Below are 12,414 nucleotides of genomic sequence, written 5' to 3' on the forward strand. Positions count from 1 at the left end.
TTTAAAAAGAGAAAAGAATAGTAGCTGGAAAAGATATCAACATTAACTGGGGGTTAAGTTATATAAGACTGAGTCATGTTTGAGGGTAGAATAGACGGTACCCCTGAAGAAGAAACTGAAGATAAAACCGTTGGTAAACACGCTTTCAGGCGGGGAGTCTTTCCTTTAATAATACATGTAGGACAGCAGATGCCAACACAGAGGTCTTCTGAGATAAAAGAGTAGGGAGAAAAGCTTATGTTAGAAGGTCTACGGTGTAATAACTAGGACCACAGGCTCTGGAGGCAAACGACCCAAGACCCATGTTCAACACTGGTTCCACTGATTCCTGACCATATGACCTTGACTGATTACCTAACCTCCTGGTAGGTTCAGTCATCTACAAAATAGAGCTATTAACAGACTTGATGTGAGGGTCACATAAATAACAAAGTTCTCAGTGCTGGGCCTGGCACACAGTGGGCACCCAACAAACCGGCTCTGATGGCATCAGCATCATCAAAGCAAAATCCAAGTTCATCAAGGAAGGAATGAAAAGAGGGATTGGAAAGCCAAGGTTTGATGATTTCAACAGGGAAATTTTAAAGTATCTCTCCCAACATACTTTATATAATGCCTATGCCAAGCCAGGTATTAACACTGACTTCTGTAGAACTTCTTATTTCACTTCTAAGCATGGTCCTGCCTTGGGGTTTCTCCCTCTGCCTGAACCTTCATTTCCCAGATATTTGCCTGCTTCATCCTCTGACCTCCTCTTCCCTTGAGCTCTTTTTGCTCAAAGATCTCAAATACCCTATTTAAAATCAAAACCTCAGTAATCCCTAGGGCCCCTCCCTGACTTTTTTCAAGCATCGTCTTTTCCATAGATGACGTTGAGAGTAGGGCCTGGTGTCCCTTACTGCCCCATCCCCAGCTCCTGCAGTGGGCCTTTGCCAGGTATTTATTCATAAGCATCTTATGGAAGCTCTCCCACCTCTTCCTCTTTAGGGCTCCTTCCTCTCAGCGCCTAACAGTGCTCAGGCCACTCCCATCTAGAATCAACACAGAACAGCAGTCTCCCTCTACCCCACACAGGCCTCTCCAACTACTGCCCCCTCTTCAGAGACTTCTCTCAGCCACTCTCACTCATCTACTTCAAGAGTCTGCATCGAATGCTCTCACTATTCAATCTATTTCTCACTCGCAGCAAAATCTACTTCTGCCCAATTCCTCCCCTCAGAATACTCTCTCCTTAAGGTTCTGTGACAACATTCTAACAGTCCTCCAACTTCTGGCCACTCCCTGATGAGTTTCTCTTCCTGTCCATCCCTTACCACCACCCCTAGGCTCTGTCCTGAGGCCCTGTCTTAGTTAAGTAGTGCTGCTATAACAGCAATACCACAAGCGGATGGCTTTAACTAAGAGAAATTTATTTTTCTCACAGTAAAGTAGGCTGAAAGTCCAAATTCAGGGCGTCAGCTCCAAGGAAGGCTTTCTCTCTGTCAGCTCTGGAAAAAGATCCTTCTCATCAATCTTCCCCTGGACTAGGACCTTCTCTGTGCAGGAAGCCCGAGTCCAAAGGAAGCGCTCTGCTCCTGGCAACTGCTTTCTTGGTTGTAAGAGGTCCCCCTGTCTCTATGCTCTCATCTCTCTTTCATATCCCAAAAGAACTGCTCAAGACACAATCCAATCCCATAGATTGAGTCCTGCCTCATCAACACAATTGCTGCCCATCCACCCCCATTAACATCATAAAGGCAGGATTTATAACACATAGGAAAATCACATCAGATGACAAAATGGCAGACAATCATACAATACTGGGACTCATGGCCCAGTCAAACTGATACACACATTTTTGAGGACACAATTCAATCCACGAAAGGCCTCTTCTCAAGCTATAACAATGGGCCTTCAACATTTGCAGACTCTGGGCTCTTCTCTCCAGGAAAAGGCCTAATACTGCGATGTGGCACACAGGGGACGGGGTAGCAGATATTCCCACCACAATGGACACACTGTCTACCAGGACAGAGTGTCTGTCTCCAGCCAAGGACCCCCTGGTTAACCACTATCCCCTCCAACTCAGCAGTTCTCAGGCTCTTTGCTTTCAGGACCCTTTACACTCTTGATTATCGAGGGCCCCAAGAGCTTTTGTTTAGGTGGGTTATATATCTCTGGATATTGACTATGTCAGAAATGAAAATTGAGATATATTTAAAATGTTTATTACATCATTTGAAAACAGTAAGCTCATTACACCTTAACACAGATAATATTTTATGAAAAATAGGTATTTTTTAAGAGAAAAATAATTTGATGAGCAGGGCAGCAGTGTTTTACATTTTAGCAGTTCTTTAATACTGGCTCAATACAAGGCTGCTGGATTCTCACATCTGCTTCTGCATTCAGTGTTGTTTTGGTTGAAGGATATGAGGAAAATTCCGTCTCAGGCAGACATGTAATTGGAAAAAGGAAAAGTATTTAAACAGTCTTCTCAAAAAATGCAGATATTCATTTTTGACGCTACACCAAAGCTCAACAAGTATACATTTCTTAAAGGGCAATTCCAAGTGGAATCTGAAACTACGTCAGTTTTTCATACTGTTACATTAAATATCATTGGTTTTAATCATTCTTGAAATGTGAATGGATCTTTTGCCCATTTATCAATTTGTAACATCATGCACAGGCCATTTGGAGAATATTGCTCACTGATTTAAGCAGATCTTCCAAATACTGACATGTTTCATTTCGTAAAAACAAAACAAAAAAAACCCACTTCATTAGCATCACTCCCAATGTCATTAAAAAGTCTTTAAGTACTAAAAAGCTGTCAAGCTTATGGTGGTGGGATCAAGTTTTTCAAAATTCTATTTTTCATCTGAAAGCTCAAATTGTATCACTGTTGCCAATGCTGTCAGTTATTTTCCTTGAAGTATCAGGTTCACATCATTCATTTTCTAGAAAACATCTGCCAAATCCCTGTGTCTGCAGCCATAGTTTTCTGTCAGCCTTTCTTTCAACTCACACAACGGCGCCATGGCTTGCCTCCAGGCAGCTATTGCACTTCAGTCCGCACCACTGCTTTCCGCCTGTCTTCCATTTCGTCACAAATAATAGTTAAGTAATGGGTAATCGAGGGTTGGGATGTAATAAAAGTAATTTTTATTGTTTGATGAGGACATTAAGTTCAGCTATTGTTTTTTTACCTATACTGAGAAATACCATGACGGCACGCCAGCTCGGTACTAAAAACCTGATTCACACCATGAAGCCAGCAGTTTTACCAACTATTGCTCTAGTGCCGTCAATGCAACTGTCAACACAACGAGAAATCAAATCATGTCTAAGTACTATTATGAAAATAATTTTGACTTAATGGGCCCTTGAAAGGGTTTCAGGGGACTCCCCCGCAAGAAGTCCACAGGCCACACTTTGAGAACCACTGCTCTAAGTGATAGCTGCTTCAATCACCATTTAAATGCTGATAACTCTTAAAGGTCTGCCTCCATTTCAGACCTCTCCTAAAAACAAAATCCAAACCCAGTGCCCTCGAGTTGATTCTGACTCATAGCGACCCTACTGGACAGAGGAGAACTGCCCCATAGAGTTTCCAAGGAGCGCCTGCCGGATTCGAACTGCCAACTCTTTGGTTAACAGCCATAGCACTTAACCACTACGCCACCAGGGTTTCCAGACCTCTCCCAAGAAGGAGCACCATATTCACTTGTGCAATAAAGCCAATAATTTAAAAAGTAGGTGATGTTACAGATTGAATTACACCTCCCAAAAATATGTGTTGTAAATCCTAACCTCTACACCTGTGGTTATAATCCCATTTGGGAATGGAATGTCTTTGTTATGTTAATGAGGCAGGATTGCTGTAGGGTGCATCCTGAGTCGATCTCTTGTGAGATATAAAGAGACTAAACAATTGAGCAGAGAGAGCTGGTGAGTAAGATAGATGCCAAGACATATGGAGATCTCCAAGGAACCAGAAAGCAGAAGATGAAGACATAAGGATCTTCCTCTACAGCCAACAGAGAGAACATTTCCCTTGAGCTGGTGGTCTGAATTTGGATTCCAGACTCCTAAACTGTCAGAAAATAAATTCGATGCAGTCAATTACTTAATATGGCCCTTCTAGCCATAGTCTTCGTAATTTCCACCAAATGACTGGGACTGTGCAAGTGAGGTGCTTGTGACCCACAAAGAGGACTGGACAGCTTGCTAATAATGTAAATAAGGTACACAGTACACTTGTGGGGGTGGGACCATGCAAATAAGGTGTATGGAACCCTAATGAGAGGATTGTTCAGTTTTGCTGTCCCAGAAGTGGGAAGAGAGAATCTCATCAACACCAAGAAAGAAGAGCCAGAAGTGAAGTGCATCCTTTTGGACATGGGATTCCTGTGCTGAGGACCTCTTAGATCCAGGAGACAGAGAGCTGTAACACCAGAGATGGTGGTAAACAGCAAGCAGCGGCAACAGAGAAATGGTAGCAGAGGCAGAACCAGGAAACTGGAAGGAGACAGTGTGATGGGCTTTCCAGCCTACAGAATGAGAAAGCTCAGCACTTTAAGGCAGGAGGCTTACTGGCAGAATGGGGTGTCCCCAGGAACTCATCAGCAGAGCTAAAAGAACTCTGTAACGCTTGTCTGAGCAGGGCAGAGGCTGAGGGCCAGAGAGAGACATGCCTGTGGGCACAGCTGAGAAGCAGCTGTCCTAACTGAATAACTCTATCCTGCGTGTTTTCTGATCCTGAATTATATATATTTCCCTAATAAACTCCATAATCTTAAGTATTGTCTATGAGCTCTGTGTGGCCATTACAACAAACTCTCAAACCCACCAAAGAAGTAGAGAGTGCTTAAGACTGGACAGGGTGGAGGCATGTTAGACCTCCACCTCATAGGAATCAGCCTCGAGGTGTTGATCCTGATTCTCCTTTCCCCTCCGAAGTTAGAGGAGGTCAGACACCGCGCCACACTACTTTTACAATAAATTTCTGTTTGTTAAAGCCATTTGCTTGTGGTATTTGTTAAACCAGCACTAGATAACTAAGACAGGGTACCCGGGTTAAACCAGCACTAGATAACTTTTTTTTTTTTTTTTTTTTAGATAACTAAGACAGGGTACCCGTGCAATCCCTGTATGCTAGGCACTGTTTTAAGGGCTGGTGTGTGCCTACAGCAAACCAAACAAAGTACCTGTCTTCGTGGAGCTTACATAGTTAGATCAACTTAAATGTTATGAAACCAGAGCAGGGTAAAATAACAGATATTAACAAGGGCCAGGGAATGCCTCTCTGAGAAGGTGGTGGCTGAACAAAGACCTGAATGAAGGGGAGGAATGAACTATACAAACATCCAGAAGAGCTTCTGAGGCAGGAGTAGAAAGCATGAGGACGTGGGGATGCCTCATGGACTCCTCAAGCCCAACATGCCCAACACTCAATTATCTCCCCACTAAACCACTGCTCTACACGCCAGCACCTTCAAAACCTCCACCAAGACGCCGGGACAGAAACTCATGGTCATCTTTCACTCCTTTCTTAATACTTCCCAATTTATATTCAGTCACCAAATCTTTTTCCCATCACCAGGAAAACCACCAGTCCAGATCCCTGCCCTCTCCGTACCAGCTTCCCAGTGTTATCACTGACTACACTCTTTCTCCTTCCCTGATCCAGGATCACGTTCTAGAGCAAGAACTTGAGCACATCGATCTCCTCCTTAAACACTTTCAAGGTATTCTACAGCCCCTCGAGACAAAAAGCCCAAACTCTGGAGCAAGGTTTCTGACCTCTTGGTGTTCACTTCCCATGACTCTCCAGCCCTGTGTACTGAGTTCTCCAGCCTTTCAGAATTTTCATCCCTGCAAGAGCCATGCTCCCATTCACTCCATAAATAACCAGTGAGCCCCATCTCCTCAGCCCAGACACCTACCACCTGCCTGGAAGACAGACTCCAACTGGCAGATCCTCTGGTCTCAACTTAAAAAAACCTTTCCTAAAAAGCCTTCATTAAACTCTAGAATAGGTTAGGGGCCTCTGTGACTGCTGCCCTTTCATTTCCCCGTTGTACCTGCTTGTCAGGCCCCCTATCAAATGATAAACTCAGTGGGCCCTGCACCACATCCATTCTACTATGAATTATAACGTCAGCACCCAGCAGAGAAGGTGCTGAATTAAGTAACTGTTAAACAAATTTCCAATTACAGTATTTATGAGAATGTATTTTTCTAAATGTAATCATTATTATTTCCACTAGTTGGTGAATCAAGGAATGGCAACTAAAGTCTTGTGAAATCCAGAAATACTCAATACCATAAGGGGAAGGGATTAAATTCTCAAAATAAACAAATAAGCAAACATAAACTTTACCAGTTTTTAAAATGAGGCATGGGCTCAAATTCACCTATAAAGGTAAAGAGAGCCTCTCCAGAAAGACTGAGAGAAGACTCACACGAAAGCGAAGGAGTAAAAAAGGGACAGGAATCCGAAAAGACAGCAGATTTATGTTCCACACTATGAACCAGGAGTACTCTGGAATGATAAGTTAGAAGAAAGAAAAAACTAATCTCTCACTAAGTTGTCTTCCTATAATATCTTAGTTTTGATTAATTTTGATAAACCATAGTTGATGATCAAATTGTCAGAGATAATCTACTATAATATTATCATAGTAGAAGACTTTTTACAAAGAGAGGCCCCAGTGATAGAAATGACTGGCCCTTGCACTATGGGTCAGGTACTGCTACAAGTGCTCCGCACATATACTAAGTCATTTAATTCTTACAAGAACCCTTCCCATTCACAGATGAGAAAACACACAAAGTGAAGTTAAATAACTCATCCAAACTCAGCTAGGCAGTGCCAGGTTCTAACTCATACAGGCCCAATGTGAATTTCTCTCCGTCTCTAGAATTCAGGAATTATTTTAAAGTTCCTATGACAAAGTTTTTGAAACCTACTGTAGAGGCTTTGACACTCTTATCTAATTAGGAAATGTCCCCAATTTTTTCTAAACGTTATTAACTACAATACTTGAATAGGTAGTCCAGAGATCCCATAATCCTTGTGGGGAATGTTATAACTGCCACAGGCCTGAGTCAGGAGACATTTGCATAGAGATGCATAAAGGCACAATTACAAATAAAAAGGGACATACTCAACCAATGCCCTTAGTATTCTAGTCCTAATAGTCCTAATAGGTTAAGCAGTCAATATATACAAGCCCTTCCCCCTTGATAAAATGCAGTATTAAGTTTGGAACATTATTATTAAATCATAATAAGCTTTTATCAATGGTAAAGTAGGTTCAACTTAATAATCTCCTAGATACAAACTAGATAATCGACGGGATAATCTTGACTTGGTCTGTTAAATCTGCAGACTTTTAGAAATAGCTCCTTCCTAGAGTCCTAATTTAAGACATATAAGAGAATATCTTCACTTACATCTTAAAAAAAAAAAAAGACGTAGAAATTGCTGAATTGGCGAATGTTTTGTCATATATATTTTCACCACAATCCAAAAAAGAAAGAAAAGTAGCATTACTCCATAAAAGAGCAAGCTTTTCTATTCGATGCCAGCAGTAATTTGCATTGATTACTGTGGCATCTGACAGGAGGCACTGCCACAAGATGGCTAAAAGCTTTTTTAAAAGCTCTTATCATCCCACTAATCCACTGACCAACCCAAACGTCTATAGCTTGCCTGTAATTCTTCAATGAGAGTTCTGGAACAAAACCCGCAGCTTTAAACAAATGTGGGATTCCATTCCTTTTCCAGGACAGTTCATATGATGCTGCATTACACAACTCACACAGTTAAACACAACTTAAAGACATACATTCCACACAGGCTTGGGCTAATTTTTTCTTTCAATAATGTTAAACATTCCAGTTTAGTAAATTATTCCTCTGATCCCAGTTTTAATTTAAATTTGTTCTTTTATTACCTCATTCTATGTTCACTACACCAAACACTTAACTGACTAGCCTGTTTCACAATTTCTCAACCACTCATGAATCCTGAAATCAGAATTTATACCAAAGTTAAAAGAGTCTAAAAAAAATTTTGTTCCATGTCTTATTAGATTTACACTAAATAGGGGTTTCAAAATAATGTGGCATGCCATATGGTCAAACCCAGATAATAAAATTGAGAATATCCATTACCAATCCACTAATGCTAAAAGCCAGAGTGCTCAGACAGTAAGAATTTAATCCAATTTACAGACCAACAGGAGCCAAATCTTTCGGGCAAAAAAAAAAACAATGCAAAGAAAAAAACTATAATAAATGCCAATACTGCATTTCTAAAATAAAATCAATGTTATTCATTAAAGTATTAGCTAAGCCAACTGATGTTAGGTAATTCTGCAGACACCCTGAAGGCCATGTTTATCCCTTTCTCAAAGCTATTTTTAGAGCTACAACTTTTCCAATCAAAACAATGGATAAACCCACAGCAGTTGAGTTGATTCCGACTCATAACAACCCTACCGGACAGAGTAGAACTGGCCCTCAGGGTTTCCAAGGAGCAACTGGTAGATTCAAATCTCTGACCTTTTGGTTAGTATCCGAGCTCTTAACCACTGCGCTACCAGGGCTCCAAACGATGTACAACAAACATAAAAAAATTTTAGCAAAGTAAACAAGAAACAGAACAAAGCTTTAACATTTCTACAGGATACTGTACACCAATTCTCCTTTGAGAAATAAGTAAACTCACAGACATAAATCAGTCTAGTTCTCAACCAATCAATGTAAACTACCTAGACCACCCACACCACAGTAGGTTAGCTCTGAAGCCAAATTCATTAGCATGAAAATGTTTTAATCTTAAAAAAAAAAGACAACATATTATTATGCAGCCAGAGATTAAAATTAAATCTCAGAAATCCTGCTTCAACCCCTCCCCAAAAAAACCCAGAATATTAAAGATAAATCTTTTTTAAGGTATCATCAAAAATTATTCTGCTTAGTATTTATCTGATGAGAGAAGAGAAACATAGGTGTAGTGAACTCATACATTACACAAGAGAACTTATTTTTTTCCAGTGGGTTTGTTCATAAAAGTGTCAATTCTGAATAAAAACTACATGGTGAAACAATGTCTTCAAAAGAACACTCCTGAACCCCTCCAGCAGCAGATAAAATGTAGTCCTAAAGATGGGCCTCAAAGGCTCACACTAACCTGGAGCGGACCCTAGCCAGCAGGGGTAACTGGGAGCAGGCACAGGCACAATTCAGCTTAACTTTGCTTTTCCCAACTCACCTCAGAAAAGCCCATAGCACTTATATATGGGGCCTGTGAACCAGAAGCAAACACCCGCAGGAATCAGTGGGGATGGTAGAGGCTTTGCAGTCTGTCCAGCCTCACCCAGAGGCAGGAAACCCCCGCCCCCACCCTAGGATCCTTACAGGATCCGCCTTGGAGCAGTCCAGTTAGACTCCATTTCTGGGCAGCTCTCATTTTTAGAAAGTCACGGCCCACGGTAAATCCAGTAAAAAAACTATCACCCGTTCTGCTGTCTGTAGGTTCTCTGACCTGTTTTCAAGACAGTGGCACCAGCTCCTTCTCCAGCCACACGCCCAGTCCTTAGCAAGGAAACAAAAAAGGAACTGCCCGTTCACTTTCTTTTTGCAACCTATACCTTCCGGAAGAATCCAAAATAAACTATATCTTAATAGCATACAAGCTAAAACCTTACTTTCAAATTAAGAGCCCCCCAAAAAGCTACAGCCCCAAATTAGAAAATAATTATAAATTATTAAAAAAAAGTTAGAAAAACTCACACAGAAGACTATAGTTAACAATGCTCTAAAGACCCTATCCAGTATCTAGAGCTAAATGATTCTTTTCAAAAGCTGTCAATTCTGACTCAGAGCGACCCTATAGGACAAAGCAGAACTGCTCCATAGGGTTTCCAAGGCTGTAAATCTTTACAGAAGTCGACTGCCACATCTTTCTCCCAGAGTGGCTGGCAGGTTCGAATCGCCGGCCTTTTGGTTCGCAGCTGAGCGCTTAACCACTGCGCCACCAGGGTTCCTTTCAAAAGCTAATACTTCCATTTATTTGCTAATCATGAAAAACAATAACCTACATATTTTCTCGGTTAATAATCAACCTCACAAGCAACTACTTTATCATCGATTATTTGAGATTACTGTGTTACCAGAAAAAAAGCAAAATAAAGTACCAGGACCACTAATACTCCCCAAAACAAAACTACACGTTCAGGTTTCCATATTATGCACGCCTTTAAGCTCAGTAATGCACTCTTTAAGGGAAAATGCCAACCTCCCTTCCCAAAATAAAAATTCTTAAATCGCTCTTTTCCTTCAAGAAACGAATCTCACAAACCTAACTTCAACACCTTCGACAAAAATTAATTGAGCAGATAGAGCCGCTACTATTCCTGTCTGCTGAAGGTGCAATTTAAAGACATGAAAAAACGTTTAAAGCCTTTCGAATCAAATATCGATTCCCAAGGAAAAAAACTACAGCTTTTTAAAAAAGTCCACCGCCTCGGCCACCACCCTGTGACATTTAAGCACAACTCTCGCCCCCACCCCCCCCCCACTAGGCTTCAATCTGAAAAGCTGTTCAGGCAGGAGAAGGACACCCGACCCTTTGTGTGACTCCCCCTCCCCACTCTGGGCCTTTTCAGCGACGTCAAAGGACCCTCCCAGCCGAATTCACAGGCACCAGCGCTCGACCCCGCCGACTGCGCGGGGTGAAGACGGCCACCGCCGCCGCCTGGAACGCCATCTTGTTGCAGCAGGGCCTGGACACAGAGGCCCATTCATTCGCGGTGGGGACGGAGCCCGCACGCCCGGCCGCGCGCCCCCCGCCGCCCGCACCTGCCCGGCCGCCCCGCACGAGACGGCCAGCCTGGGGCTCCGCACTGGGCGGCAGCAGCTACGGACCGGGAGCCGCGGCTCGCTGGGGGGCCGCCCTCCCTCCGCTCTGGGGTAAAAACGAAAACCTCCAGCTGAGCGCCGTCATGTTTTGTGTTTTGTTTTTTCGTTTTCCCAGCACGGCCCTTTGTCTCGGTGTCAAGCCCCCCGGATGGCCGTGGCTGGGCCGCAGCTTCCTCATTTCATTGTTCCTCCCTGCGTGTGAATTCTTCCCAAAACTGACCGGACAACCATCCACCAAGAGACACGTTAAAAATAACACAGACCCCGGCGTGGAGGGCTCTGCCCCCGCGCGCTCACATCTGCTCGGGCCCCGGCGGCTCCCACCACGAACGGCTGACCACCCAGAGAGAACCCAGAATTAAAAAAAAAATAAATAAATACAGCGCCCATTCCGGGAAGCAGCGGCCCGGCCCCGGGCGGCCCGGCGGCCCTTTGTTCTCCCGCGCCGCCCGGGTCGGGCAGGGCGGGGGCTCCGCCGCGGGGTGGGCGCGGACCCCACAGCCGAGGTCTCCATGCGCCGCAGCGCAGCCCGACCCCGACCCCGCCGACGCCCCGCGCGGCCCCGGCCTCCATGAGTCCACATTTTCCTGTTAGCGGTGCCCCGGAAAACAAAGCCGCCCAGCCGACGGAGCCTGCCTCGCCCAGCCCGGGCCCGAGCCCCCGCGGCCTCCGTGGCCCCCCGGCCCGCACCCCCCGTCCCGCCGACCCGCCCGGGCGGGGCAGGAAGCCGCGCAGCCCCTCCCGGCCAGGGTGGGGGCGGGGCGGAGCGGACCGCGACCCCCGGGACGAAGTGGGGTGAGGAAGGTAACGCGCGGGAGGCCTAGGCTGGGGGCGCGGGTCGGGGTCTCGGGGGGCGCGGGGTCTCGGCGCGCTCACCTCGGCGCCCCGCTCCGGCAGACGCGCCTACACCCGGCCGCCGCCTCAGCCGCCGCGCCGCGAGGTCGTCGAGCTCCGGACCACCTCTGCGCTCTCGGCGGGCTGCAGGCAGGTGCGCGCCGCGAGGCTCGGTCGGTCCCGCGCGGCGGCTGCTCCACTCCGGCGCCGCTGCCGCTCCTCCCCGCTCCCGCCGCCGCCGCCTCCGTCCGCCCCTCAGACGCCTCCAGCCATCGGGATGGGCGCGGCGGCCCCTGCCCACAGCCTCGGGAAACCCCACGCTCGCGTCACCGCGCACGCCCGCGCGCGCACGCCAGGCTCGGCTGGGGACGGGCGCGCGCCCGTGCTTCCTGCCCGATGCCGGCCCCGCCGCGCGTGCCCATGCAGCTTAAAGGAGCCGCGCAGCGCCCGCCGCCCTGCAGGGACACCCACGCCCGGCGAGGCCAAAGGGGTCTGCGGAGCCAGCCCCGCGCCCTACTAGCCTGCGAGGTCTTCGGAGCCCGACACCGCGCCAGCTTCCCCGGTGGCCAGCAGTGACCAGCCACACGTGGCCCCGAGTGCGAGGCGTGGGCCAGAACGATGCAGAAGGGGGTCTAGTTTGCACTAACGTGGGGACAATGGCCG

At 45.8% G+C, this 12,414-nt stretch overlaps 1 protein-coding gene across 2 annotated transcripts in view; it reads right to left on the reverse strand.

Annotated features, from left to right (window-relative positions):
• Nucleotides 1-11,884, reverse strand: part of GNB1 (G protein subunit beta 1) — an 83,958-nt gene extending 72,074 nt beyond the window's left edge. Inside the window, exon 1 of one of the 2 annotated variants that reach the window (XM_049877638.1) lies at nt 11,794-11,884. The gene's annotated coding sequence lies outside the window, so the exon portion shown is untranslated. The remainder of the gene's footprint in view (nt 1-11,793) is intronic. The other variant, XM_049877637.1, reaches the window with a different exon arrangement.
• Nucleotides 11,885-12,414: the final 530 nt, after the last annotated feature.

Source organism: Elephas maximus, chromosome 3 (genome assembly GCF_024166365.1).
Source record: "Elephas maximus indicus isolate mEleMax1 chromosome 3, mEleMax1 primary haplotype, whole genome shotgun sequence".
Classification (NCBI taxonomy): Eukaryota; Metazoa; Chordata; class Mammalia; order Proboscidea; family Elephantidae; genus Elephas; species Elephas maximus.